The sequence below is a fragment of the Canis lupus genome, chromosome 16 (assembly GCF_048164855.1).
Source record: "Canis lupus baileyi chromosome 16, mCanLup2.hap1, whole genome shotgun sequence".
Lineage (NCBI taxonomy): Eukaryota > Metazoa > Chordata > Mammalia > Carnivora > Canidae > Canis > Canis lupus.
In genome coordinates, this window is record NC_132853.1 from 18,137,780 (window position 1) to 18,164,921 (window position 27,142).

Consider the following 27,142-nt stretch of genomic DNA (forward strand, 5'->3'; position numbering starts at 1 on the left):
AGTTTGAGATGCATGCTAGACAGCCACCTGGAGTTATATGGTAGTTAGCTATAAGATAGCTAGCAAAGGATAGCCTGGCATCCCTGAGAGAAATCTGGGCTGGAATCATAGACTTGTAAATCATCAACATGTAAATAGAATATGAAGTTGTGAAATTTAATCAAGAGGTCACCTAGGAGGAAAAAAAAAAAGAGGTCACCTAGGAATGGACTGTGGCTAGAGAAAATCTGAAGGGGAAGGAGCAGCCATTGAGGTAGGAGAAAAACCAGTGATATTATGGAAGCCAAGTAAAGAATATGTTTCAAGGATAGAATGGACCACTATATTGATTATTATCTCAGAGAAGAACAGAGAAGTACTCACGGGGTTTGGCAAGCTGGAGATCATCAGTGACCTTGAGTAGAACCACTCATTGGAATGATGGAGTTTAGAAGTCTGCTTGTAGTGGATTGAAGAGAAAAATCAGATGAAGAAGCATTTGACCCTTTTTTTGTTTTCAAATGATGTAGAAGTTTTGGAAACCAATTTCTGAAAACTCCCTATGTCATTGTTATTAAATCCTTCCCTATTTGTATTTGAATGAGGTTGTATATTTTTGTTGAAATGTTATAATAATTTAATGTTTTTGTACCATCATTTTTTTCGTACCATCATTTTATTTTATTTTTATTTTATTTTATTTTATTTTATTTTATTTTATTTTATTTTATTTTATTTTATTTTATTTTATTTTTTAGGGTTTTTATTTATTTATTCATGAAAAACACAGAGAGAGAGAGAGGCAGAGACACAGGCAGAGGGAGAAGCAGGCTCCATGCAGGGAGCCCGACGTGGGACTCGATCCCGGGACTCCAGGATCACACCCTGGGCCAAAGGCAGACGCCAAACCGCTGAACCACCCAGGGATTCCCTGTACCATCATTTTAGATGGTTACCTGTGCTCTAAGAATCTGTGAAAACTAGGATTATGAGGGCAGCCTGGGTGGCTCAGCGGTTTAGCACCACCTTCAGTCCAGGGCGTGATCCTGGAGACCCAGGATTGAGTCGGGCTTCCTGCATGGAGCCTGCTTCTCCCTCTGCCTGTGTCTGTGCCTCTCTTTCTCTTTCTTCTCTCTCTCTCATGAATAAATAAAATCTTAAAAAAAAAAAAAAAAAAGAAAACTAAGGTTATAAGCAATACAGATACACTGGTTGAATGAATGAAACTGTTTTTAAGAATTAGGTTCCTGGTTTTGGAAAAGCAGACTGGCTTAACCTTTGCCTTACCATACATCAGTTTTCTCAGCTGTCAAATGAGGATAACAGGACCAGTTTAGCTCATGCGTGGTTGTGAGGCATGACTACTAATGAAAATAATTGTAAAACACTTTTGCAAGTTAAAGTGTGATATAAATGCTAAATAATAGTTCTTTATTGGGATGTTGTGAAAATTAGCAACATGCTGTCGTTTGAGGCCCTAAGTTCATTTTGAGAAAGGTGATATGTTTTTATAAGTACTATTTGAAGAAAAAATAGCTCTAGATTTGGGAAAAGATATGCTACCCTGATTTCTGGAATGTAACAATTATGGAATCACAAAATTTAGTCAATATTTCTAAAAGATTTATTATAATACCACTCCCGAGGAAATGTATCAAAAGAGTTTTTACCAGTCTTGGCTTTTGGTTCAAGTGAGGGTACGGCAGTTATAATACTGAATGTTTAAAGGATTGGTAGGGGTGATTTATTATCTATATTTAAAGCATCATAGCCAATTAGTGGAACCATTCACAAAAAAAAAATTGAAAATGCATTTTAATTTATTTTAGGCGACATCATATAGCCACTTCCATGAAGGCTTAGGTGATGGCTGCAGTTAAGCAGTTAAGCTTGGAGGAGGGACATGGTGCCATTTCAGGCAAAGTTAGCACTCCTTGTTCCACACCTGAGGCTAAATATAGATTTTGTGGAGAAAAAAAAAAGAAAGAAAGAAAAGATTTTGTGGCATCATTACGTATAATGTACTTAGAAAATGCTTGAAATTTGAATCTGATGAACTAAATTTTTCTTGGCCTCTAAACTGGCATTAATAGAGCAAACTTGGGATGTGGTTCTTTAATGTCTGAAACTGATAAGTGAAAACTGAAATGGTTAAGCAGTAATCTGCTGACATGTTTAGAACTTTACCCTGCTGATAGCTCAGTTGATCATGTGTATTGTTTTTCAGTAGGGACTTGTGTATTGCTAAGTATAGAACAAAGTAACATGAAGTTCTTAGCTTTACAAATACGTTGGAATTGGGTATTTTTTCTGGAATTTGAGTTCTCCCACGATTCATTCCCTCTCTTTTTTAAGACTTTAATTATTTATTTATTATTATTTTAAAAGATTTTATTTATTTATCTGAGAGAGAGGAAGAGTATGAGCAGGGAGAGGAAGAAACAGACTCCCCGCTGAGGTTCAATCCCAGGACCCTGATATCATGACCTGAGCCAAAGGCAGATGCTTAACCGACTGAGCCACCCAGTTTGCTCTAAAGATTTTTTTTTTTTTTAAGATTTTATTTATTCATTCATGAGAGACCCACGGAGAAAAGCAGAAACATAGGCAGAGGGAGAAGCAGGCTCCCTGCCAGGACCCTAGGATTACGACGTGAGCCAAAGTCAGACACTCAACCACTGAGCCACCCACATGCCCCTCCCCAAAAGATTTTTATTTTTAAGTAATCTTTACATCTAGTGTGAGGCTCAAACTCATAACCCTGAGATCAACAGTCACTGTTGATCACTCAGTCACTGTCACTGTTGATCACTCAGTCCCACTGATTGAGCCAGCCAGGCACCCCATTCCATCAAGGACAAGTAAAAGGTTTAGATTTCTTTTCCTCTTTGATGGGAATACTTTTGTTGCATCCAGGCATTATTTGCTTTTCTTTGGCATTTGTTGATTGGAAAAGGGGTCCCAGAATGGGCTGTTTCCACAGCAGGGCAGTTGAGTAAGCTTACTTGAGAAAAGCTTTACCTCTGTGTTTGTATTTAGATTTTCTTTTATTTGCTTCCATTATCTCCCTTGTTCATTGTAGACTTGGGGATTGACTTCAACTATTTTAGGTCAGGTAAAGGCACTTATGCTCTTATTTTAGTTTCTTTGGATTTGATTTGCAGCTTCTCTGTATCCATTCTTTTTAATAGTTGCCTTCCCAGAGTAGATGTTTCACAAAACTTCTGTTCTAAATATTTTTAGGAATGTATTATGCTAGGCATCCTTATCTCCCCACCCTGGCGTATTTGAGGTATAACTGACAAAATTATAAGATACTTAAAGTGCACAGTGTGATGATTTTAGGTACCATTATCCTTTTTTTTTTTTTTTAAATTCTGAATAGCCAAGTTTCTTTGAAGCTTCCAGTTGGCAGTACTGTCAAATCAAAAATACTTTTAGGACTATATAAAGAAGGCGCTTGCCTTGCCACTGCTTTCTAACAATATGAAATATATATATATATATATATATATATATATATATATATATATCATATTTGACCTTATGTATTAGTTCTGTGACTACTAGTTCATGCCTTTTGAAAATTTTCCCTTTGGTTGTCTTTTTCCTATTGACTTATAAACATTTTTTGTGTTTTGTGGCCATCAACTCTTTTTCATAAATGTTGCAAATTATTCTTTAAAGCTATGAATAATAAATGAAAAGGCAGGCTATTGCATCAAATGCTTATCTAAGATGGCATTTGGATAAAATGTTTGCCTTTGGTTATTTGAGCTATAGTAAGCTTCTTTTGTTTCTTCCAGAGATGCATAGAAAAGCTCCTTCTGTCTGAAGTAAAGTGTTGGCTCTGTGTTGGTTATAATTTGCTTTTTCTGGCTGGCAAAGCCTTCTTTTTGTTTTCTGTCTTCTGACAGATTATAGGATTGTGGGGAAACAGCGTCCAGGGCTTTTTCAGGAACTGTGCCATTTCATCTACAGGAGAAGCCATTGGCTTCGGCACTAGAAGAGAATTGGCTCTGCATTTAAAGATGCCAAATCATGCTTGGTTCACAAGTTTGCTGCCTCATTTTGTGTATGTGTGTGAAACTTTTTCAGGATGTTGGCTTTTACTTTTTCTACCATGTGCTATCATGGGTATGCGAAATTTACCCTCAATATGAGAAGTTAACAACTGTTCCTTGTCTCCAACTTCCCAACCTCAACACACACAATCCAAACATCCCAGACCATAGCAAAAGATGGAACAGTCATTTTGGGATTAGGGAAAAATATACCATACAAATGTTTCCATCATTCTTATGGTGACTTTGAATTCAAGTCGGTCTTTCCTGTATAGGCTTGAATTATTTAGGTGTGGAAATGATTTGCCAACCAAGATGTCTCTATTTCCTAACTTGGGAAACTTAATTTGTATAAGAGCACATTTAGGAAACTTCTATTTGGGCAGCCCGGGTGGCTCAGCGGTTTAGCGCCGCCTTCAGCCCAGGGCATGATCCTGGAGACCTGGGATCGAGTACCACATCAGGCTCCCTGCATGGAGCCTGCTTCTCCCTCTGCCTGTGTCTCTGCCTCTCTCTCTCTCTCCTCTCTGTGTATTCTCATGAATAAATAAATAAAATCTTTAAAAAAAAGGAAACTTCTATTTATTTTTTACATTTATGCTTTCCATGGATGTATAGTATAGTTTATCATGATTGCAAATGAGAATTTTTATTGTTGTGTAAGCAGCCTTAACTTTCTATCTGTTGCCTTCATGTTTTAAAAACTATATATAATGGGGGTGCCTGGCTGACTCAGTTGGAAGAGAATGAGACTCTTGATCTCAGGGTTGTGAGTTCGAGCCCCACGTTGGTTGTAGAGCTTGCTTAAATAAACTTAAAAAAAATTCTTTAAAAACTGTATAATAGGGGCGCCTGGGTGGCTTGGTCAATTAAGTATCTGCCTTTGGCTTAGGTCGTAGTCCCAGGGTCTTGGGATGGAGCCCCTTGGGATCTCCCTCTCTGTCTCCCTTTGCCTGTCGCTTACCCTGCTTATACTCTCTCCCCCTCTGTCAATAAAATAATAATAATAATAAAAAACACGAAAAAACTGTGATAGATTTTGAAACCTAGTCAATTCAGGATTTTGGTAAATATTCCCCACCTGTTAACACCTCATACCTTTACTTTTTTTTTTTTTATACCTTTACTTTCTATAGATAATAGTTTAAAGATACCTTCTAGGTATAGATTATTTCCATATAGGTTAAGGTGGGAAAATAAATAGAAGAAACTAATTTGGATAAGCTGGTTTATCTAGTGTGAATTATTATATGGATACATGTTTCTGTTTTCTCCCTCTGCCAGAAATCCTTCCCCTTCTGTCCTGCCCCAAGCCCACAGTCTTGGAAAAGTTGGATTTGGTTCTTATATACATTCTTTTTTTTTTTTTTTTCCTTATATAAATTCTTTGTTGTAGTTTTGCCATTTTTTAACTGATTAGATTAAGCACCTTAAAGATCAAGACTATAGCTTATTCACTCTTTTTGGCTCTGTGTCTAATAGAGTTCCTGGTATATAGGAATGCAATAATATATGGTGATGTGAGTGAATGAATGAATAAATTGAATTTCCATGGGGTAGCCTGGATGGCTCAGCGGTTTAGCGCTGCCTCTGGCCAGGGGCGTGATCCTGGAGACCCGGGATTGAGTCCCATATCGGGCTCCCCGCATGGAGCCTGCTTCTCCCTCTGCCTGTGTCTCTGCCTCTCTTTCTGTGTCTCTCATGAATACATAAATAAGATCTTTAAAAAAAGAAAATAAATTGAATTTCCAAAGATACAGTGAATGGATTTTATGCTTCCCTCTAGTGTCTGAAAGAGAAAGTGCAGCCAGTTTAAAAAAACCCAGCAAACTTAATACTTTGCTACATTGAAATCATAGTTGAAGACTTTGCCTTTTTTTTAACTTTCACACTTTTTTCAGACCTGCTGTTCTCTTTAAGACTAGTGGATAATAAGGATTTTGTTTTGTTTTGTTTTTAAAGATTTTACTTATTTATTCATCATGAGAGACACAGAGAGAGAGGCAGAGACACAGACAGAGGGAGAAGCAGGCTCCATGCAGGGAGCCTGATGTGGTACTTGATCCCTGGACTCCAGGATCATGCCTTGGGCTGAGGGCAGGCGCTAAACTGCTGAGCCACCCAGGGATCCCCTTGTTTTGTTTTGTTTTTTTTTAATCTATGTTCTGTCTCATGGGTGTTTGAATTCTAGAAAATGTCACATAGCAGGTCTTTTTTTTAAAATTTTTTTATTTATTTATGATAGTCACAGAGAGAGAGAGAGAGAGAGAGAGAGAGAGAGGCAGAGACATAGTCAGAGGGAGAAGCAGGCTCCATGCACCGGGAGCCCGATGTGGGATTCGATCCCAGGTCTCAAGGATCGCGCCCTGGGCCAAAGGCAGGCGCCAAACCGCTGCGCCACCCAGGGATCCCAGCAGGTCTTTTTTATTTATTTTTATTATTTTTTTAAATTTATTTATGATAGTCACACAGAGAGAGAGAGAGAGGCAGAGACATAGGCAGAGGGAGAAGCAGGCTCCATGCACCAGGAGCCCAACGTGGGATTCGATCCGGGGTCTCCAGGATCGCACCCTGGGCCAAAGGCAGGCGCTAAACCGCTGCGCCACCCCAGGGATCCCACATAGCAGGTCTTTATGGGGAAAATACCCTTTTAGTAGTTTCAGCTTCTGCTTGGGATAGATCATTGTTATGATCTTGTTTTTGTTATTCAATTCTACTGTAAACTGTATATTTATTTTGATTGGAGTAAATTAAGTGTCAAAGGCTTTTTTTTTTTTTTTTTTTTTTTTTGGTGTTTTGTTTATTACAAATGCCATCTGGGAAATTTGCCAAACACAGTACTCAAGAAATATTGAAGTGTGATCGGACTAGTTGGACGTTACCTGAATTAGTTTTCAGTCTAGCTCATTGATGTTTTCTCTGCTTCTGAGAGACAATGTGTTTTCTATTTTTTTTTTTAACTTTATTCATGAGAGAGAGACACACACACACAGAGGCAGAGACAGAGGCAGAGGGAGAAGCAGGCTCCACGCAGGGAGCCCAATGTGGGACTTGAACCTGGGACTCCAGGATCACACCCAGACACTTAACCGCTGAGTTAAGTGTTATTTTATTAGTATCTTTTACTGATTGTAAAAGTTCGACATGTTCAACATAAAAAGTTAAAAAACTATAAAAAATAATCTGTTAATTCCACTATTCAACTAATCTAAAATTACAAAATTAATGAATGTTGTTTACTTTTTGGGGGATCCAATAAGACAAATACTTAAAAAGTTCTCTCATTTGCTCCCCCTTCGCCTCTCAGTGGTAACTACTATTGAGAGATTGGTGTATATATTTCCAGGTATTTTCTTGGACCTACAGATATATATAATACTCATGTGCTTAAAAATAGATGGTTATTTTGTAATACAATCTGAAACTTGATATTTTAAAGTTTTTATTTAGACAAAATATCCAGTATAGAAAAGTGCATATAAATGCACAGTTCAGGGAATTGTCACAAATTGATACCAGTATAACTAGTTCCCAGATGAAGAAACACTACCAGAGCTCTTGAAGCCCCTCCTATCAATTTGTCCATGATACTGTTGAAGCACAGAGTGAGTAAATACTTAGTAGTGGCAGAATAAGAATTTGTTGTATCATGAAAATGAAGAGAATTATTAATCATTTCAACTTTAGTGGCTTTTATGGGTCATTTAGGTGATTTGGACCATTCTTTTGCTATAAAGTTTACTGATCTAAATATTTATTGAGGGCTTTACTATGTGTGCCTTACTGTACATAATTGGGAAGGGAGAAGATACAAAGGCAAATATACAAGTTCTGAGTTACGGGGGGATCCCTGGGTGGCGCAGCGGTTTAGCGCCTGCCTTTGGCCCAGGGCGCGATCCTGGAGACCCGGGATCGAGTCCCACGTTGGGCTCCCGGTGCATGGAGCCTGCTTCTCCCTCTGCCTGTGTCTCTGCCCCTCTCTCTCTCTCTCTCTCTCTCTGACTATCATAAACAAATAAATAAAAAAACAAAACAAAACAAGTTCTGAGTTATAGTCTAAATTAGAAAGACAAATCACATATTAGACAACAGAGTAAGTATTAAATTGTGTGGTAGTGATTCAAAAAAGGAATCATTGCTGAGAGCATCAAAGAAAGCTCTACAGGGAAGGTGGAATTTGAGCTGGGCCTTGAATGGATTTAAATCACATGATTGTAACAGCACAAGTCATGGCATGAAAGTAGAAATGGATGAACATGATACACACTAAGCAGATTAATTTGGTGTGGGGAAAATATGCTGAGGAAAGGTAGGAAGTAAGTTCATTAATACAGGATAATGTTAGATTGTGGAACATAGAACAACTATAGAATGGAAACTTGGCCGGATGACATAGGTACGAGAGAGCCATAGATAGTTTAGTGGATAGGAGTATTAGATTTGGAGCCAAGGAGACTCAAATTCTAATACTGACTTTTCCATGACCTAGAGAAGATCCTTTGGACCTGCGTTTCTTCATCTATAAAAATGAGGAAAATATCTATTTCATAGGGTTATTTTTTTTAATGTCTTTATTTCTTCTTCACTTTTTTTTTTTATTTTTTTTATTTATTTATTTTTTTTTAATTTATGATAGTCACAGAGAGAGAGAGAGAGGCAGAGACACAGGCAGAGGGAGAAGCAGGCTCCATGCACCGGGAGCCCGATGTGGGATTCGATCCCGGGTCTCCAGGATCGCGCCCTGGGCCAAAGGCAGGCGCCAAACCGCTGCGCCACCCAGGGATCCCTCTTCTTCACTTTTTAAAAAAATTTTTATTTATTTATGATAGTCACAGAGAGAGAGAGAGGCAGAGGGAGAAGCAGGCTCCATGCACCGGGAGCCCGACGTGGGACTCGATCCCAGGTCTCCAGGATCGCACCGTGGGCCAAAGGCAGGCGCCAAACCGCTGCGCCATTCAGGGATCCCTTCATAGGATTATTATGACAGAATAATAAATATAAATGTATAGTCCCTGACATAGGACCCTGGACTTACAGGCAATGAATTTTACTGTTTCCGTGGTTCTTTTTTTTTTAATTTTTTTTTTTTAATTTATTTATGATAGTCACAGAGAGAGAGAGAGGCGCAGAGACACAGGCAGAGGGAGAAGCAGGCTCCATGCACCGGGAGCCCGATGTGGGATTCGATCCCGGGTCTCCGGGATCGTGCCCTGGGCCAAAGGCAGGCGCCAAACTGCTGCGCCACCCAGGGATCCCTGTTTCCGTGGTTCTTAAGGAGAAGAGGAAATGGTTGAAAGCAGTGGTATGCAGAATGATGGAGACTAGGAAGAAGTTATAGGTACCCCACAGACATGTTAAAGATCTCTGTTAGGGTAATGATAATAAGATAGAGTACATTTGAGGGATGTGAAAAGAAATTGGACTTAAATTCTTTTTTTAGGAGGAAATGATTTGGGCTTCCCCAGTGATCTTTCATTAAACTATTCTAATTCTTCTGTGGACTATATAGATACTTTGGCAAGGTGAATTTGACATTTTAATTTAGTTAAGGCATTTGAAACTCCCTAAGAGTTCCTCATTTATATTATTATTATTATTAATATTATTATTTAAGATTTTTATTTATTTATTCATTCATGAGAGACATGGTGGGGGGTGGGGAGAGGCAAAGACACACGCAGAGGGAGAAGCAGGCTCCATGCAGGGAGCCTGACACGGGACTTGATCCCAGGTCTCCAGGGTCAGGCCCTGGGCTGAAGGCGGCACTAAACTGCTGAGCCACAGGGCTGCCCTCATTTATATTTTAGAAGAGGATATTAGAAATTTTATCTGAATTAATCCACTTGCCAAGAACATTTGTGATAATAGTGGTGATATTGGTATGTTTTTTTTTTTTATTTCTAGGCAAATTATTAATTTGGTGCATGTGTGATCTTGGAACAATTTAAATTTTAGTTTCTGGGCGCCTGGGTGGGTTAAGCTTCTAATTTTGGCTCAGGTCAGGATCCTGGGATAGAGCCCTGGGTGAATGGAGCCCACTTATCCCCCTCCCCTTCCCCTCTGCTCCCTCCCCTCACATGACTTCCTCTCTTTCTCTTAGATAAACAAAATCTTTAAAAAGAAAAAAGGGCACCTGGTTGAGTGTCTGACTTTGGTTCACGTAGTGATCCTGGAGTCCTGGGATTGAGTCCCACATCAGGCTCTCCTTGGGGAGCCTGCTTCTCCCTCTGCCTATATACCTCTGCCTCTCTCTTTGTGTCTCTCATGAATAAATAAATAAAATCTTTAAAAAAGAAGAGCTGTCTTTAAAAGAGTCATGCCATACAGTTCCTTTTCCATCTTACAAGAAGACTGAGGTTATAGATATGAAATGCTTTAAGCTCCACATAAGAAAGAGCTACTTAAATTGCAAATATTTTGTTGTCTTTTAAAAATTATTTTTTTTCTTTTAAAAATTATAGTACTACTTGGGGAACTAAGGAGGATTGTAGAGTGTGATGAGGATATTTAATATTAGTTGCAAGAACTTTGCAGACAAAAATGGCAATATAGGTAATAGTTTGCCTTCCCTGACCCCCATGGTATTTTACTTAAATGAGCCCCATGCACTGCTCTACCTCTACACCTAAGAAAATATTCTACAGTGTGTGGCATATTCCATCTCAGCAGTGTTTTGCCCAAATGGTGCCATTAGTGATTAAAGTGTTGATGCAACCTGCCAGTTATGTGGCGATCTGGCTGTTGCTGAGAGTTTTTTCTTAATATTTGGTATATAGCTTAAATCTTTGCTTCCTGATTGTGCTGAAAGCTGCTAAAGATTTGGTTAGCTTGGATTTAATTGGATGTAGATGTTTTATATCTGAACTGGGTTGGAGCCAACTGTGTGTGTTTTTGGGTGTGTGTGTGTGTATGTGCGTGCGGTTTGTGTTTTCAGATTATTCGATGTATCCCTTCTACCCCCCACCAACTTCCAGTTACAGACCTTCCCAGTATGCTCCCTCCCCTCGTAATTTCTGCGTCACAGGAAGCAGGAGTTTCAGACTGGGTAGATGGATGTGTGCAGCTGACTTAATATGCAAACCTATATCTATCCACGGTGAAGTTGATTAGTCTGAGAAAAGAAGGGCGAGGCAGAAAGGCCCCCGAGAGCATCTTTTTACTGTTGGGTGTCATCTGGTAGCTATTGCTATGCAAGTCTGAGGCACTCTGGGAGGTATCGTCTGGATAGGGGTCACTCCGAGCACTCAAGCAGAAACAGTGGCGAGGGAGTGGTAGAAGGGGCGAAGCATCACCTAGCCCAGCTGTGGGATGCTTGGCTCCCGGCTTTGGGGTGGTAGCCAGGGGAGATGGGGGCAGCTCTAACAAAGAGGAGCCGCGCAGGGGCCGGGGCCGTGGGTAGCTGGCCTATCCCCGGCGGCTGACCTCCCAGTGGGCCTCCCCAGTTGGCTGCTTGGCGGGTCGCTCTGCTGGCTCCCTGGCTTGCCATTGGCTGTGCGGGCGGGGGTTTGCAGAGGGCCGGGATGGAGTTGAGGGGGCGGGGCTGGCTTCCGGCAGCAAAGGGGAGCAAGCAGCAGCCGGCTGGGGGAGGGGGGTGTCGGCGCACCACGGAGTGCTGTGCTCAGAGTCAGAGAGCCTGGCACTCGGAGCAGCCGCCTCCCCCTCCCCTCCCCCTGCCGAGACTGCTGTAAGCCCCTTCTCATCCCTTCTGCCCGGGCGGGGCGAGGAGGGCTGAGCTGCCCCAGGCGGGCGGGGCGGAGCCTGGAGCCCCACCGAGCGCTGCGGAGTGAACCTCACCTCCCTTCCAGGGCTCAAGGTGTGTGTGTGTGTGTGTGTGTGTGTGTGTGTGTGTGTGTGTGTTCTTTTTCTAATGCAACCCCGACTTCAGCCGACTTAACCTTGTGAGAAAAGGGGAAATGGAATAGGAAGTAAGAGCTCCACATCCCATCAGTTTATCTTTGATTTTCTGATTCTGCCCTTCATTCTTCTTTCCCTCCCATCATCACACCCCTGCAGCAGAGTAAGGAGAGGAGATTCAGGACTCATATCTTTTTTTTTTTTTTTCTTTTTTTTTTTTTTTTTTACTAATATGTCGATGTCGGTCTCATATGTAGTAAAATGAACAGAGAAGAAAAGGGGAGCCCTTTCTTATGTGGCATCTGATGTAGTAAACCGCGGAAGGAAAAAAAAAAAAGAAAAGAAGGCTAGGAGTGGGGTTTTGGAACTATATTGCATCTGGGTCCATTAAGGCTGTCTTCACCATTTTCCTACTTGGGACAGCCTTAATCAGCAAAAACAATCTGAAAAGGAAGGAGGTGCTAGTGGAAAGAGGGAGCAGCCCCTTTCAAATGGTGTTCAAAGGAAATCCTGATAGTTGTTAGAGATTAACTCTGAAGTCTCTTCCTAAGACCTTGTCATGGGCTTTGTTAGATACTCAGCCCTATTGGAGAAACCTACCTAGAGAGAGCAAACTTACCTTGCTTTTATTGAAAACTGAAAGTCTTGTCTATCTCTCCATTGGTTTATTTCTTATATCCATAGGTTCTCAGAGAGGTTAGTTTCAGTCGTGAAAAACCAGAACCAAACTAAAAAAAAAAAAAAAAAAAAAAAAAAAGAATTCTGTTTAATTATTTTTTAAAGTACCCCTCCCTGCCAATTTTATGAAATTGGGTGGCTGGAGCATTACAATTTAAATTCTGTTTATATCGCTTTTGAGTTGTTTTGCTTCTACAACTTACAGATTCCTTTTTTCTGAAGAACACAGCCTATCTTCAGCCAAAATCAGAAACCTCTATATAAGTTTTTAATTGAGAGGAAAGTTACCAATTGAAGATAGTAAACCCAAATTTTATGATCATAGTTAGAAATAAAGTGTGTGTGTGTGTGTGTGCGTGCCCGCGCGCCTTTCTGTGATGAGTGGCAATGTTCTTGCTAAACTTGCTTAATTTAACTGGGTGTTTTCACTAAAGGTGTTTGGACAAGATATATCTTAATGTTGATTAGCAAAGAGCTAGAATGCCAGACTAAATATCAATTTTTGGCAGCACTTTGGTAAATATTAATTGAAATGATTGAGAGTTCATTCTTATAATCCAGGTTCTGTTTCCACAGTTTGTTCTTTTTTTTTTTTTAAGATTTTATTTATTTATTCATGAGAGACACAAAGGGAGAGAGAGGCAGAGACACAGGCAGAGGGAAAAGCAGGCTCCATGCAGGAGCCCGATGTGGGACTCGATCCCAGCATTCCAGGATCAGTCCTGGGCCAAAGGCAGGCGCCAAACCACTGAGCCACCCAGGGATCCCCCTCCACAGTTTGTTCTAACTGGAGTTCAATTTTGAAGATAGAAATGAGGTGCTGGAGCTTTATTACAATTTTAACTGGATCAGTATTTTTCCTTTGCATTGATATATTGGATCCCTGATAAAGGGCAATTTGTGGTGAAAGCAAGTATCATGAAGAAGAGGGGTAATAGGATAGGAAACCATCTCAGTTGTGGAAACTTACTAGGGATCAGGAATCTATCTATTTTCTAAATTTCAAGTAGCCTTACTACAGAATTATACAGAAAAGGGGGCACCTGCCTGCCTCAGTCAGTAGCGCATGTGATTCTTGATCTCCGGGTTCGTTTGAGCCCCACAGTGAGTTTAGAGATTACTTTAAAAAATAAAATCTTTAAGAAAAAAAAAAAACTGTGCAAAAATGTATATTCACAGTAAACCTTTGTTGGATTTAGGATGTTTTGTTTGTTACCCATTCATCTCTTAGACTCCGTAATCATGTTTAAATTGAAAGGCTAAGAGGATACCCTAGATGTTTTCTTACCTAACTTGTTACTGAGAATGAACTATTAAAAATCACTGAAGCTTTGACAGCTAGCTACCGTATAGAACAAAGCACACTTGATGTCCAGGCTATTGCAAGCTGAGGAAGTAACAACAACAACAAATTTGGAGGGCATATTTAAAGCATGTATCATGTCAGCTTGCTTCTACTAAAAAATAAGTTGCTGTCCTATTTGATTTTCTAGGTGGCTTTTTGTCTACCAGTGGGTAAGCAATTAATACAGCTTTGTAAAGCTATATTACACTTTGCTCACTTAATTTTTTTATATATCTATTTTCTTGCCTGATTTGTGTAATCAATATTTTGCATGGTACAGTGATTTCCCCAAAGAATTTTCCCCAGGAGACAAAGGCTATGTATAGAACTCTAATCATAGGTGTATCTACACTGATCTCCAAATATCATTTAAAGGGAGATAGAACTCCTCAAATTTGGTCCTCTACGAGGAAACAATTATTTGAAGCCATGACTTCCCATAATCTCTTAGGTTGAGGGGACATGGTGCTGCTGAAGTTAAAGTAGCTGATTTAATTTTCTTTAGCAATCTGTTTTTATCCATCCTGATTATTTCTGTGAGTCACAGCTTAGATGTGTTAAGAAAAAGGGCCCTGTGTTCTCTCTAAAGGGAGACTCGAGCCCAATCCCCCATTCACATCAGAAGTATAAAATGATCCCCTTGAGAAGGTGACAGAAAAGATTGGACCCTTGGTGTTGATTCTCATAATAATCATCTTGAGTGTTATAAGTTTTGGTTGGAATCGGGAAAAGCTTGCTCAAGATGGGGAAATACTGGAGGCAAAAAGAACTGGGAATTTTGCTATGTGGGAGATGTATTTAGAGACAATGAATGCATTCATATGGAGATGTGGTTGGTGGTAGTTTTTAAGCTATTCAGCTTTGTCAGGTGTCTGAGACAATATTTTGTGTGTGCTTAAACCCCTCCCCCAGGGATTTGACTCTTAGAAGCTGAATCTTTTCAGCTTCCAAGAGGAAGTTTGCTGTGAGTCTGAATCCAGAGGATAGAGGACTTTGGTAGAGTCTGTTATCTGTTCAGATAAAGATGTGGAATTGATTGCTGGTGAGTTACTGAACTCTTCCGAATGAATGGTTGCTAGGCAAAATGCATCCCAATCAGTTTAATCCTAAATAGTTTACGGGTCTGTTCTTGGTGAGGGCCAGAGCTGCCTTTCTCATGATACTGCCTTTTAAGAATCCTGTTGGATTTGCATATATGTTGCTGAGTGGCTCACATACCTGCAAAAATAGCGGGGGGAGGGACCCCTGGGTGGCTCAGCAGTTGAGCGTCTGCCTTTGGCTCAGGGCCTGATCCAAATTCAGGGATTGAGTCCCATATCAGGCTTCCTGCGTGGAGCCTGTTTCTCCCTCTGCCTGTGTCTCTGCCTCTCTGTGTGTCTCTCATGAATAAATAAATGAAGTCTTTAAAAAAAAAAATAGCGGGGGGTCGGACCAGAATGACTTATGGACCTCCCTTCATCCATATAAGAGAGTTTAGCTTTTGGTAACATTGGCTCAGCATTGTTTCTCTCCTGGATCAAGTGGTGGGTAGGGTTGCTCTTCAATGGTAGGATACCATTGTATTTGATTATCTTTGGTTTTGTACACATTCATTTTGGAAACAGGCCAGTGATAACACTGCCCTTGGGCCTGGATGGATGGAAAATAGGACACAGTAAACAATTGAGGGCATAAATAATGAATCTTCCAACTGAGCCCTGGGAGGGTGAAGGAGATTATCCTTAGAGCTGTTCGGTCTGGCAGCAAAAGGGGAAAAGTCCACTGAATTAATTACCCTATGTTTGATACTGCATTTACGGGATTGTTAGAGCTATTCAAAACAGAGATGTCTTTTAGATAAAAACTTTTAACCTATTTTTTTTTGTTTTTTTTTAATTTTTTTAATTTTTTATTTTATTATATTTTTTTAATAAATGCCTTTTTAAAATTTTTTTTTTTTTTAATTTATGATAGGCACACAGTGAGAGAGAGAGAGGCAGAGACACAGGCAGAGGGAGAAGCAGGCTCCATGCACTGGGAGCCCGACATGGGATTCGATCCCGGGTCGCCAGGATCGCGCCCTGGGCCAAAGGCAGGCGCTAAACCGCTGCGCCACCCAGGGATCCCAATTTTTTTTTTTTTATTTATTTATGATAGTTACAGAGAGAGAGAGAGAGAGGCAGAGACACAGGCACAGGGAGAAGCAGGCTCCATGCACCAGGAGCCCGACGTGGGATTCGATCCCGGGTCTCCAGGATCGCGCCCTGGGCCAAAGGCAGGCGCCAAACCGCTGCGCCACCCAGGGATCCCTTGTTTTGTTTTTTTAAAAATCACTCAGATTGCTCATCTTTTTAGAATCCAGGCCTTTGCTCCTTCCCCCAACTTTGGTCTATATGTTAGCATACTGTGAATACTGGACAGTCTGTTAGGCCAGATCTTAGAAATTTACTTATTGAGGGACGCCTGGGTGCTCAGCTCAGTGGTAGTGTCTGCCTTTGCCCCAGGGCGTGATAATGGAGACCTGGGATCGGGATTGAGTCCCACATTGGGCTCTCTTCATGGAGCCCGCTTCTCTCTCTGCCTATGTCTCTGCCTTTCTCTCTATCTATCTCTCTGTGTCTCTCATGAATAAATAAATAAAATCTTAAAAAGAAATTTATTTACTGGGAGGTTTCATTAGCTGCAAATACATGTGATAGAAGAATCTGGTTCTTCTGGTTTAAACAAAAAATTTAAAAAATTTTTTTTTAAGATTTCTTTCTTTATTTATTTATGATAGACATAGAGAGAGAGAAAGAGAGGCAGAGACACAGGAGGAGGAGAAGCAGGCTCCATGCTGGGAGCCCGAAGTGGGACTCGATCCCGGGACTCCAGTATCACGCCCTGGGCCAAAGGCAGGTGCTAAACCGCTAAGCCACCCAGGGATCCCCTGTTTTATTTATTTATTTATTTTTTACTTTTTAAAGATTTTTATTTATTTATTCATGAGACACACACACACACACAGAGACACGGGCAGAGGGAGAAGCAGGCTCCAATCAGGGAGCCCGATGTGGGACTTGATCCCGGAACCCCAGGATTACGCCCTGAGCCGAAGGCAGGCACCAAGCCGCTGAGCCACCCAGGTGCCCTGGGATCCCCTGGTTTAAACAAATTTTTAAATTTCTTTAGTACATCTATGTATCTTTAGTCCGTATTATACTTTGAAATTAAATGTGGAGTTGTAGGATAGAATTATTTTTTAAATATTTTATTTATTTATTCATGAAAAACAGAGAAAGAGGGAGACAGAAGCAGAGGGAGAAGCAGGCTGCATGCAGGGAGCCCAACATGAGACTCGATCCTGGGTCTCCAGGATCACACCCTGGGCTGAAGGCAGCACTAAACTGCTGAGCCACCCAGGCTGCCCTGTAGGATAGAATTATATAACAGTTCACGAAAGGTTAAGACAAGAGTTTTTTCAGCCCAGAAGTCATTTCCAGTATTAACATAAACATCTTTACTTTTAGATTAGTTTCATTCAGTGAATGAAATAAGCAGACTCTTAGTGGTCTCAGTATTTCTCTGAGGTAGGAAAAATAATACCCTGAGAATGTCTAAATAACTTAGTGATTTGGTAGTGAAGCAAGACCCAGAGGCAAGGTCTCTGAATTCTTCCCTTTGAATTTCTAATATAGTGAAAAAAAAATTTTTGAAGTACGCTCTATGCCCAGTTTGAATTTACCACCCTGAGATTGAGTCACATGCTCTACTGACTGAGCCAGCCAGGCACCCTGAAATTTCTAATTTATTTAATTCTTTTCTCCAAGAACTTTTGTTTTTTGTTTGTTTGAAATATATTTTTTTAAGATTTTACTTATTTATTCATGAGAGACAGAGGTGGGGAGGCAGAGACACAGGCAGGGGGAGAAGCAGGCTCCATGCAGGAAGCCCGATGTGGGACTCAGTCCTGGGACTCCAGGATCACACCCAGGGATGAAGACAGGCGCTAAACCACTAAGCCACCCAGGCATCCCTTCCTCTGCTTTTTAACTGGGATTTTCTAGCTGAACAAACTGATTAGAGTTTGTTTTCTTTCTCTGGTCCTTCAAGAGACCAGTAAGTAAGATACCCACAAGCTTGAATTAAATGTAGTTCTTTAATCATTAAAAGTAGTATATAGGGGCCTCTGGGTGGCTTAGTCCATTAAGCATCTATTTTCAGCTCAGGTCATGATCCTGGGGTACTGGGATTGGGCCCCACATCCGGCTCCCTGCTCAGCGGGGAGCCTGTTTCTCCCTCTCCCCTGCTCATTCTCTCTCTCTGTTGAATAAATAAATAAAATCTCAAAAAAACCAAGTAGTATATAAGTCATTACTGGACCTAGAAAAGTTTAGCTCAATTTAGTATCCTTTAGATTGTTTAATTTTTTGACATTGACCCTTATTGTCTAATTACAATGAGGTCCTGTGGAGAATTGAGATCTTCCAAGTAGATCATAGATAAACTAGCTTTTGGTACTAGCATGTCTCCTTTGTTGGCATCTTCTGGCCCCACAGTATTGGCCAGTCATTCATCATACGTGGGCATGTGGTAGATAAGCAAACCAAAGAAATGTTACCAAAACAAACCCCTTCTCTCAACATTGGCCTGTATATACTCTAATGATGACAACTGTTGGCCAACATGAAATTCATTTAGAAGTCAGGGTGTGATTAAAGTAGTACTATACATTATAAATTTCAAAGCTGAGGATTTCTTTAAGTGCTATTTGGTGGGAAAATGTTACTTATTTCTCTCTCTCTGTCTCTCCCTCTCTCCCTCCCTCATTGGAAGATCAACTGAATATTACAGCAGATTTAGGGCAGCCCCGGTGGCGCAGCGGTTTGGCGCCGCCCCTGCAGCCCAGGGCGTGATCCTGGAGACCCTGGATCGAGTCCCACGTCGGGCTCCCTGCATGGAGCCTGCTTCTCCCCATGCCTGTGTCTCTGCCCCCACCCCTCTCTGTGTCTCTATGAATAAATAAATAAAATCTTAAAAAAATATATTACAGCAGATTTAAAAGGCAAGGTTTCCATGATCAATTGATAATTCTTTGCACTCAGCAAAGTGGTTTTCAGGATCAGTTGCTGATCTGAGTGAATCAGATTTTATGCCACTTGGAGAATTGAAGGGATTTTGACACCATCCCTGTTGCTTCAGAGAGAAACATAAGTGTTGTTAGTCATAACCTAAGTTCTTCTTTCCAGGGGCACCTGGGTGGCTCAGAGGTTGAGCATCTGCTTTTGGCTCAGGTTGTGATCCTGGGGTCCTGGGATCGAATCTCACATCGGGGCCCCCTGCAGGGAGCCTGCTTCTTGCTCTGCCTATGTCTTTGCCTCTCTATGTCTCTCATGAATAAGTAAATAAAACCTTTAAAAAAAAACTTCTTTCCGGGATCCCTGGGTGGCGCAGTGGTTTGGCGCCTGCCTTTGGCCCAGGGCGCAATCCTGGAGACCCAGGATCGAATCCCACGTCGGGCTCCCAGTGCATGGAGCCTGCTTCTCTCTCTGCCTCTCTCTGTCTCTCTCTCTCTCTGTGTGTGACTATCATAAATAAATAAATAATTAAAAAAAAAAAACTTCTTTCCTTCCAAAAGCTGAAGTATTTTTTCTATTGGCAGTTCACTTATCACTTACTATGTAAAGGATAGAACTTAATCTATTTTTTTTTTAAGATTTTATTTATTCATGAGAGACATACAAGAGAAAGGCAGAGACATAGGCAGAGGAGGGAGAAGCAGGCTCCCCACAAGGAGCTCAATGCGAGACTTGATCCCGGATCCCAGGATCATGCCCTGAGCTGGAGGCAGACGCCCAACCACTGAAGCACTCAGGTGTCCCAAACTTAATCTATTTTAAAAGGACAGAGGTATCAAGACTATGAGAAGTTAAAGGCAGCTCATCCCAGGTCACAGTATATCAATGGAAAAGACACATTTCCTGGATTCCTGAATGGACTGTCTGTATTACTCAACTATTCAGCTGGGAGTGGTTGTACTATTGTGAAGGCATTAATTTTGTAGCTGTGAAGTACTGATTTATTTGGCTTTTGCTTATCTTATTCTCCCAGACCTTTTTCATTCAGCAGAAAGTGGAACCAGTGGATTAATTAAGAATCCATATCTTGGTTTTAACCTTTCCTGCTAGGTGTTATTGTGCATTCAGTAAAGTGTTTTACAGAGGATTTTAGTACTTAGGTTTCATTCAATCCCTGTGAGGTTAGGGTGCAGTTGGAGTGTGATGGTGTATTAGAACATTTGTGCAGAGAGACAAAAGGAACCGTTCCTTTTAAGAAAAGCTCTTTGCGGGCAGCCCTGGTGGCGCAGTGGCTTGGCGCAGCTTGCAGCCTGGGGTGTGATCCTGGAGACCCGGGATCGAGTCCCGCATCGGGCTCCCTGCATGGAGCCTGCTTCTCCCTCTGTCTGTGTCTCTGCCTCTCTCTCTGTGTGTGACTATCATAAATAAATAAAAATTAAAAAAAAAAAATTAAAACCTCTACTGCTGTCTTGCACTAAAACCAGCAGATAAACCACGGAGAACGACAGTTTCTCAGTAAGGACCACTCTATGCTATTTAAAATCGCTGTCCCATCTAGTACTCCTCTCCTTACACTGCTTATTTTTCTTTTCATAGCATTTATCACCTTCTAAGAGTTTACATAACTTACCTGCTCATTAAATTTGTCTGATCCTCCCACTCTACCTTGTGTAAAAATGGAAGCATAAGTCTTTGTTTTGATCTTTGCCAAGTCCCTCACTCCTGAGCAGTGTCTTGCTGCATAGTAGGTGCTCAGTAAATATTGATATGAATTAATTGGAGAGGTAATCTAGGGATTAGAATTGGAGTGTATGAGAAGAGATTATTGTCTTACTGGAGCCAGAACTAAACGGGATCACGTTACTGAAGGACTAGCTTAAGAGAAAAAATATGTGAAAAACAAATCAACGGGCAGCCTGGGTGGCTCAGCGGTTTAGTGCCACCTTCGGCCCAGGGCATGATACTGGGGACCTGGGATTGAGTCCTGTGTTGGGCTCCCTGCATGGAGCCTGCTTCTCCCTCTGCCTATGTCTCTGCCTCTCTCTGCGTCTCTCATGAATAAATAAATAAAATCTTTAAAAAAAAAAAAAAAAATCAAGGAATGGGGGTTAGTTAGCCCAGATTAGAGAAATGACATTTTATAGTATGAAAATATGAAGGAACATTATATAAAGATAGATGACTAGCCCTAATTCACCTTGAAGAAGACAAAGGAATAGACTGAAGCTCCTGAACAATGAATATAAGATAGCAGAAGAATTTCCTGATTTTGAAATGAACACTGGAACAGGTGACCAAAGAGGGATGGTCTCTCAGAATTGATTTTCAACAGTGGCATCGTGTTGGAGGCAGTGGTGAAAATGGAAAGAGAGCCAGGGGTCAGAAAACCTGGTTGTAGTCTAGGCACTTATGAGCTTTTCCTAGTTTCTTTATCTCTGAGAATGGAACTAATGATGTTGCACAAACTATCCTTTTTTTTTTTAAGATTTTATTTATTTATTCATGAGAGACCAAGAGAGAGGCAGAGGCATAGGCAGAAGGAGGAGAAGCAGGCTCAACGCAGGGAGCCCAGTGTGGGACTTGATCCTGGGACTCTGATGCCCTGAGCCCGAAAGGTTGTCACTCAACCACTGAGCCATCCAGGTGTCCCTGCACAAACTATCTTAAAGGGCATTTGAAAAACTCAGATAAGAGAATTCATGTGAAAGTACTTTGAACAGCATTTCTAGTACTGTGACACTATTGAATAAGCTCAAGTTATTTATGTTCATGTAAAATTGCCTTTCTTTAGACTTTATTAACCTGTTTTTGAGCTCAGAAATAAATCTACTCCTTATGGCATCTTTGTTTAAGACTTCATCATCATCATCATCATCATCTCTTGCCTTGAAATCACTATAGGCACTTAACTGATTTCTGCCATCTTCTGTTTGTCTTTCACATTTTCAGCAGATTGATTTTTTAAAATTTATTTTTATTTATTTTTTTAAAGAGTTTATTTATTCAGGAAAGACAGACAGAGAGAGAGAGAGAGAGAGAGAGAGGCAGAGACACAGGCAGAGGGAGAAGCAGGCTCCATGCAGGGAGCCCGACGTGGGACTCGATCCCGGGTCTCTGGGATCACGCCCTGAGCTGAAGGTGGCACTAAACTGCTGAGCCACCCAGGCTGCCCCAGATTGATTTTTTTTTAAGATTTTATTTATTTATTTGTTTATTTACTTATTTACTTATTTATTTATTTATTTATTTATGAGAGAGAGGCAGAGACACAGGCAGAGGGAGAAGCAGGCTCCACGCAGGGAGACTGACGTGGGACTTGATCCCAGGTCCCCAGGATCACATCCCGGGCTGAAGGTAGCACTAAGCTGCTGAGCCACCGGGGCTGCCCTCCACAGATTGATTTACAATAGACATCTGATCAATGTTACTCTCCTCAAAACCTGTCCCTGTCTCCCCATGGCTTCAGGATAAAGTCTGACATTAGCTAATAATAGTTATAACTACTGGGATGCCTGGGTGGCTCAGTGGTTTAGCGCCTACCTTCGGCCCAGGGCGTGATCCCAGAGACCCTGGATTGAGTCCCACATCGGGTTCCCTGCATGAAGCCTGCTTCTCCCTGTGCCTTTGTCTCTGCCTCTCTCTCTCCCTCTGTCTCTCATAAATAAATTAATTAATTAAAAAATAGTTATAACTACTATTGAGCGTAGACACTGTACTCAGCACTTTATGAATATTATCTTATTGGGCAGCCCGGGTGGCTCAGTGGTTTAGCGCCGCGTTCAGCCCAGGGCCTGATCCTGGAGTCCCGGGATCGAGTCCCGCGTTGGGCTCCCTGCATGGAGCCTGTTTCTCCCTCTGCCTGTGTCTCTGCCCGCCGCCCCCCCCCCGCCCCGTCTCATGAATAAATAAAAAGCTTTTTAAAAAAATGAATATTATCTTATTTAATCATCACTGTTTTTCTCTAAGATATGGAGCTACTTTTATGCTGATTTTTAATGGTAAGAATATTAAGCTGTGACTCCAACCCCAGCTTTTTTTCTTTTTTTTCTTTTTTAAGATTTTATTCATTTGGGATGCCTGGGTGACTCAGCGGTTGAGCGTCTGACTTTGGCTTAGGGCATGATCCCAGGTCCAGGGTCCTAGTCTCACATGAGGTTCCCTATGAGGGGCCTGCTTGTCCCTCTATGTCTCTGCCTCTCTCTGTGTGTCTCTCATGAATAAGTAAAATCTTTTTCTTTTTCTTTTTTTTTTTTTTAAGATTTTATTTATTCATGAGAGACAGAGAGAGAGAGGCAGAGACACAGGCTTCATGCAGAGAGCCTGATGTGGGACTTGATCCCAGGACTCCAGGATCACGCCCTGGGCCGAAGGTGGCGCTAAACTGCTGAGCCACCCGGGCTGCCCAATAAAATCTTTAAAGAAAAGATTTATTCATTTTATATATAAATTTTTTTTTTAATTTTTTCATTTTATATATAGAGAAAGAGACAGCATGAGTGGGAGGGGAAGAGGTAGGGAGGGAGAGGGAGGGAAAATCTCAAGCAGATTCCAAGCTGAGCTCGGAGCCCGATGCAGGGCTCGATCCCAGATCCTGAGACGATGACCTGAGCCAAAACAAAGAGTTGGCCATTTAATGGACTGTGCCACCCAGGCGCACCAACCCAGTTTTATTCTTTTTTTTTTTTTTTTTTTCCAGTTTTATTCTTAAAGTGCTGTTCTGTCCCTCTAGTATGAAATATAAGGCTCTTCATAATTTGGCATATCGGGCTCATCTCCAGGGTTTGTCACATACACCCAACACCCAACTCTTCATACCAGACCATTTGTGGTTTCCCAAACATGCATTTAGTTAATGCTAGTTTTCTCTGCCTAGAGTAGCTTACCCTTTGCAGTCTGGTAAATTCTTGCTTGGCTTTCAATGACCCATATTATTCCCCCTACTTTCTCATTGTTCCTTTGAAGTATTTGTTTTGTTATTTTTAAACTTTTTAAAAAATATTTTATTTATTTATTTGACAGAGTGAGCAAGCAAGCAGGGGAAGAGGTAGACAGGGAGAGAGAAGCAGGCTCCCCATTGAGCAGGGAGCCCGATGCAGAGCTCAATCCCAGGATCCCAGGGTTACGACCCGAGCCTAAGGCAGACGTTTAAGCAACTGAGCCACCCAGGCACCCCTTGTTTTGTTATTTTGGTTTTCAAACAACTTGATCCACTTTTTTTTCTTTTTGAAGTGTAATTGACTTACAGCATTGTGTTAGTTTAAGATGTACAACAGAATGATTTGATATTGTGTATACTGTGAAACATTCACCACAGTAATCACATTTCTCACCAGGGATGTCTGTCATATTTGTATTCCCAATACATAGTACTACCACCGTGCCTAGTGCATCGCAGTTGTTCAGGGAGTGAATAAATGATGTTCCTACTAAGTGTTCTCTTCAGGTTAAACTCTTTTATTCCCTTTTCTATACATATTATAGTTTCTTGATCCCTCTCTGTTTTTTTACATCTTGGCTGAGCTATTCCTAGGCTTTCCTCTGTTTCCATCAGAAAGTGTATTTTAATGACTGCAGGAAGTGAACTGCAACCTTCCAAAATAACTTTTAACAAAAAATGTACCAAATGAGCAGGTTGTCCAGCTGCTTCTTTGGGAAATGTTCTGATTGCATTAATTTCTAGCTACCTCCTTGCCAGAATAGAGCTCAAATAAAATAAGAAAAATAAACAGAGAAGGGGCACCTAACTGTTCAGTTGGTAGAGCATGAGACTCTTGATCTCCAGGTTGTGAATTCAAGCCCCACAGTGGGTGTAGAGATTACTTAAAAATAAAAAACATAGGGGGAATCTCTGGGTGGCTCAGCGGTTTGGCCCCTGCCTTCAGCCCGAGGCATAGTCCTGGGGTCTTGGGATCAGGTGCCGAATCGGGCTCCCTGTGTGGAGCCTGCTTCTCCCTCTGCCTGTGTCTCTGCCTCTCTCTCTCTGTCTCTCATGAATAAATAAAATCTTAAAAAAAAAAAAAAAAAAAAAAAAAAAAAAAAAAACAGAGGTAAGCATTTTGTGTACCTACTTTTCTCTTTTACTTTCTGTCACCTCAGCAGGGTCATCCCACTTTATAAGTTACTAAAGATCACAGTTTTCCCCTTCTGTAAAACAGAGTGGCTTCTTAAGACTCCACAGTACCCCTAGGGCAGTCTTAGTCCCTTGGGCTGAAGATACAACTGAAAAGCAGAATCTGGTACAAAATTCCAGGGGAAGAGGTGCAGCTCTTATCCAGAATTGAAGGCAAATGAGTCAGGCAACACAAATCTATCAGCTCCAAAACATCTATTCAGAAGTGATTTAATCTTTGCTGTTGAAGCAGATCAACAATGCCATTTGCCAGTCTAAAAAAATGAGGTTACCCAGGATTCTCTTATGAGAAGATAAATTATTAGTGTAATAGTAGCTCCTGGCCTTCCATAATGTCTCTTAGTGGGACGCCTGGGTGGCTCTGCGGTTGGGCTCCTGCCTTCAGCTCAGGTTGTGATCCTGGGATCTGGGAGCGAGTCCCACATTGGGCTCCCTGCGGGGAGCCTGCTTCTCCCTCTGCCTGTGTCTCTGCCTCTCTCAGTCTGTGTCTCTCATGAATAAATAAATAAATCTTTAAAAAAAAAAGTCTGTTCTTGGTAAGTACTACATGTTAGCATCACAGGGCACATCTAGTGCATAGTAGTAGAGTGTAGAGATAAGGCCAGAGTGCCTTACTTAGGGTGGTTAGGGAAAATTTAACAGTTCCCAGCAACTCTCAGCCTTAATGGACTTGGTTATGGTTAAAATTCATCTTTATCAAAGGAAACGCTAGTTAATGATTTTTCTCCTGGCTCAACATGCTGGGCATTAGCTGGAATTGCTGAGTGATTTGCAGTGGGGAAACCATGAGAGCAATTTCTTGTTTGTCCACAAATTATCATTAGCAGTTTCATTTGCAGATTGAAGAAGCAAGACAAGTGGGCTGTTTGCCAGTTGCAGCTTCCCTCCGATTAGGGCGTTAGTTCAATTATGTCCAATTAACTTTTATTGCAGATAGTGGTGATAATTACTTGCAAGTCAGTTTTTGGCTGCAGTTATCCCAAGGCTGAAATATGAACTTGATGGATTTTAATAACCAGAATGACACATTTTTACTCCCTTCCTCCACTGTAGTTATTTCTTTTTCCAGACCTCTTTTAGACAGGAGATCAAAGCAACGTAAAAATTCATCTCACAATTAAAACATATTGTCCTTCCTTTGAAGAGCTGTGTAGGATCATATTTTAGAAGAATCTATTAGGAGCAGCCTTAATGGCTTTTTATATTCTGAGATCATACCCTTGAGTTCATTGCTGCCCATCATAAGAGAATAGATTGAGATGTAACCAAATGTCATTCACAGCAGTATGTACTTATTGTAAGATTATAGTAATTGGCAAGGTGTAATTTAGTCTACTGCTTGCATATGAAATTCTCCTCAAAGTGCAAAAGTAAACTTTTGTTGGGGGCACTTTTGTAGATTTTTTTTAAAAGATTGTATTTATTTATTTCTCTGTCCAGTTTCCTTTACTGGGGTGAGGGCACCTAGAAGAGACCATCCACTCCCCAAACCCAGGGAAGATTTATTTATTTTAGAGAGAGCGAGATCGTGCGAGAGAGAGCAAGCATGTGCAAGCAGGGAGAGGGGCAGAGGGAAAGGGAAAGAGAGAATCTCAAGTAGATGTTGTGTTAGCATGGAGCTGAGGCAGGGCTTGATCCCACAACCCTAAGATCATAATCTGAGCTGAAATCAAGAGTCAGTCACTTAACCGGCTGAGCCACCCAGGTGCCCTTGTTTGGGGCACTTATTTATTTATTTGTGAGAGCGTGAGCATAAGCAAAGGGAGGGACAGAGGGACAAGGAGACTCCCCAGAGTGGTGAGCCCAGCATGGGGCTCCATCCCTGAGATCCTGACGTGAGCCAAAGTCAGATGCTTAACCCACTGAGCCACCCAGATGCCCCCTGTTTGGGGTACTTTTTGTTTGGAGTACTTTTAAAGTTTTCTTTCTTTCTTTTTTTTTTTTTTTTAATTCATTCATGAGAGACGGAGGGGAGGGGCAGAAAGAGGCAGAGACACAGGCAGAGGGAGAAGCAGGCTCCATGCAGGGAGCCCAATGCGGGACTCGATCCCTGGAC

At 41.3% G+C, this 27,142-nt stretch overlaps 1 protein-coding gene and 1 long non-coding RNA gene across 9 annotated transcripts in view; one reads left to right on the forward strand and one right to left on the reverse strand.

The window, feature by feature from the left end:
* The window catches only part of FAM222B (family with sequence similarity 222 member B), an 83,502-nt gene that overhangs the window by 29,218 nt on the left and 27,142 nt on the right, over positions 1–27,142 (forward strand). Inside the window, exon 1 of one of the 8 annotated variants that reach the window (XM_072779290.1) lies at positions 11,626–11,856. The exons of 6 other annotated variants lie outside the window; for them this stretch is intronic. The gene's annotated coding sequence lies outside the window, so the exon portion shown is untranslated. Of the gene's footprint in view, positions 1–11,625; positions 11,857–27,142 lie in introns of those variants that run through there. One more of the 8 variants, XM_072779287.1, reaches the window with a different exon arrangement.
* The window catches only part of LOC140606211 (uncharacterized), a 52,369-nt gene that overhangs the window by 19,740 nt on the left and 5,487 nt on the right, over positions 1–27,142 (reverse strand). The window contains exon 3 of the long non-coding RNA XR_012008591.1: positions 12,517–12,625. This is a non-coding gene — a long non-coding RNA (uncharacterized lncRNA). The remainder of the gene's footprint in view (positions 1–12,516; positions 12,626–27,142) is intronic.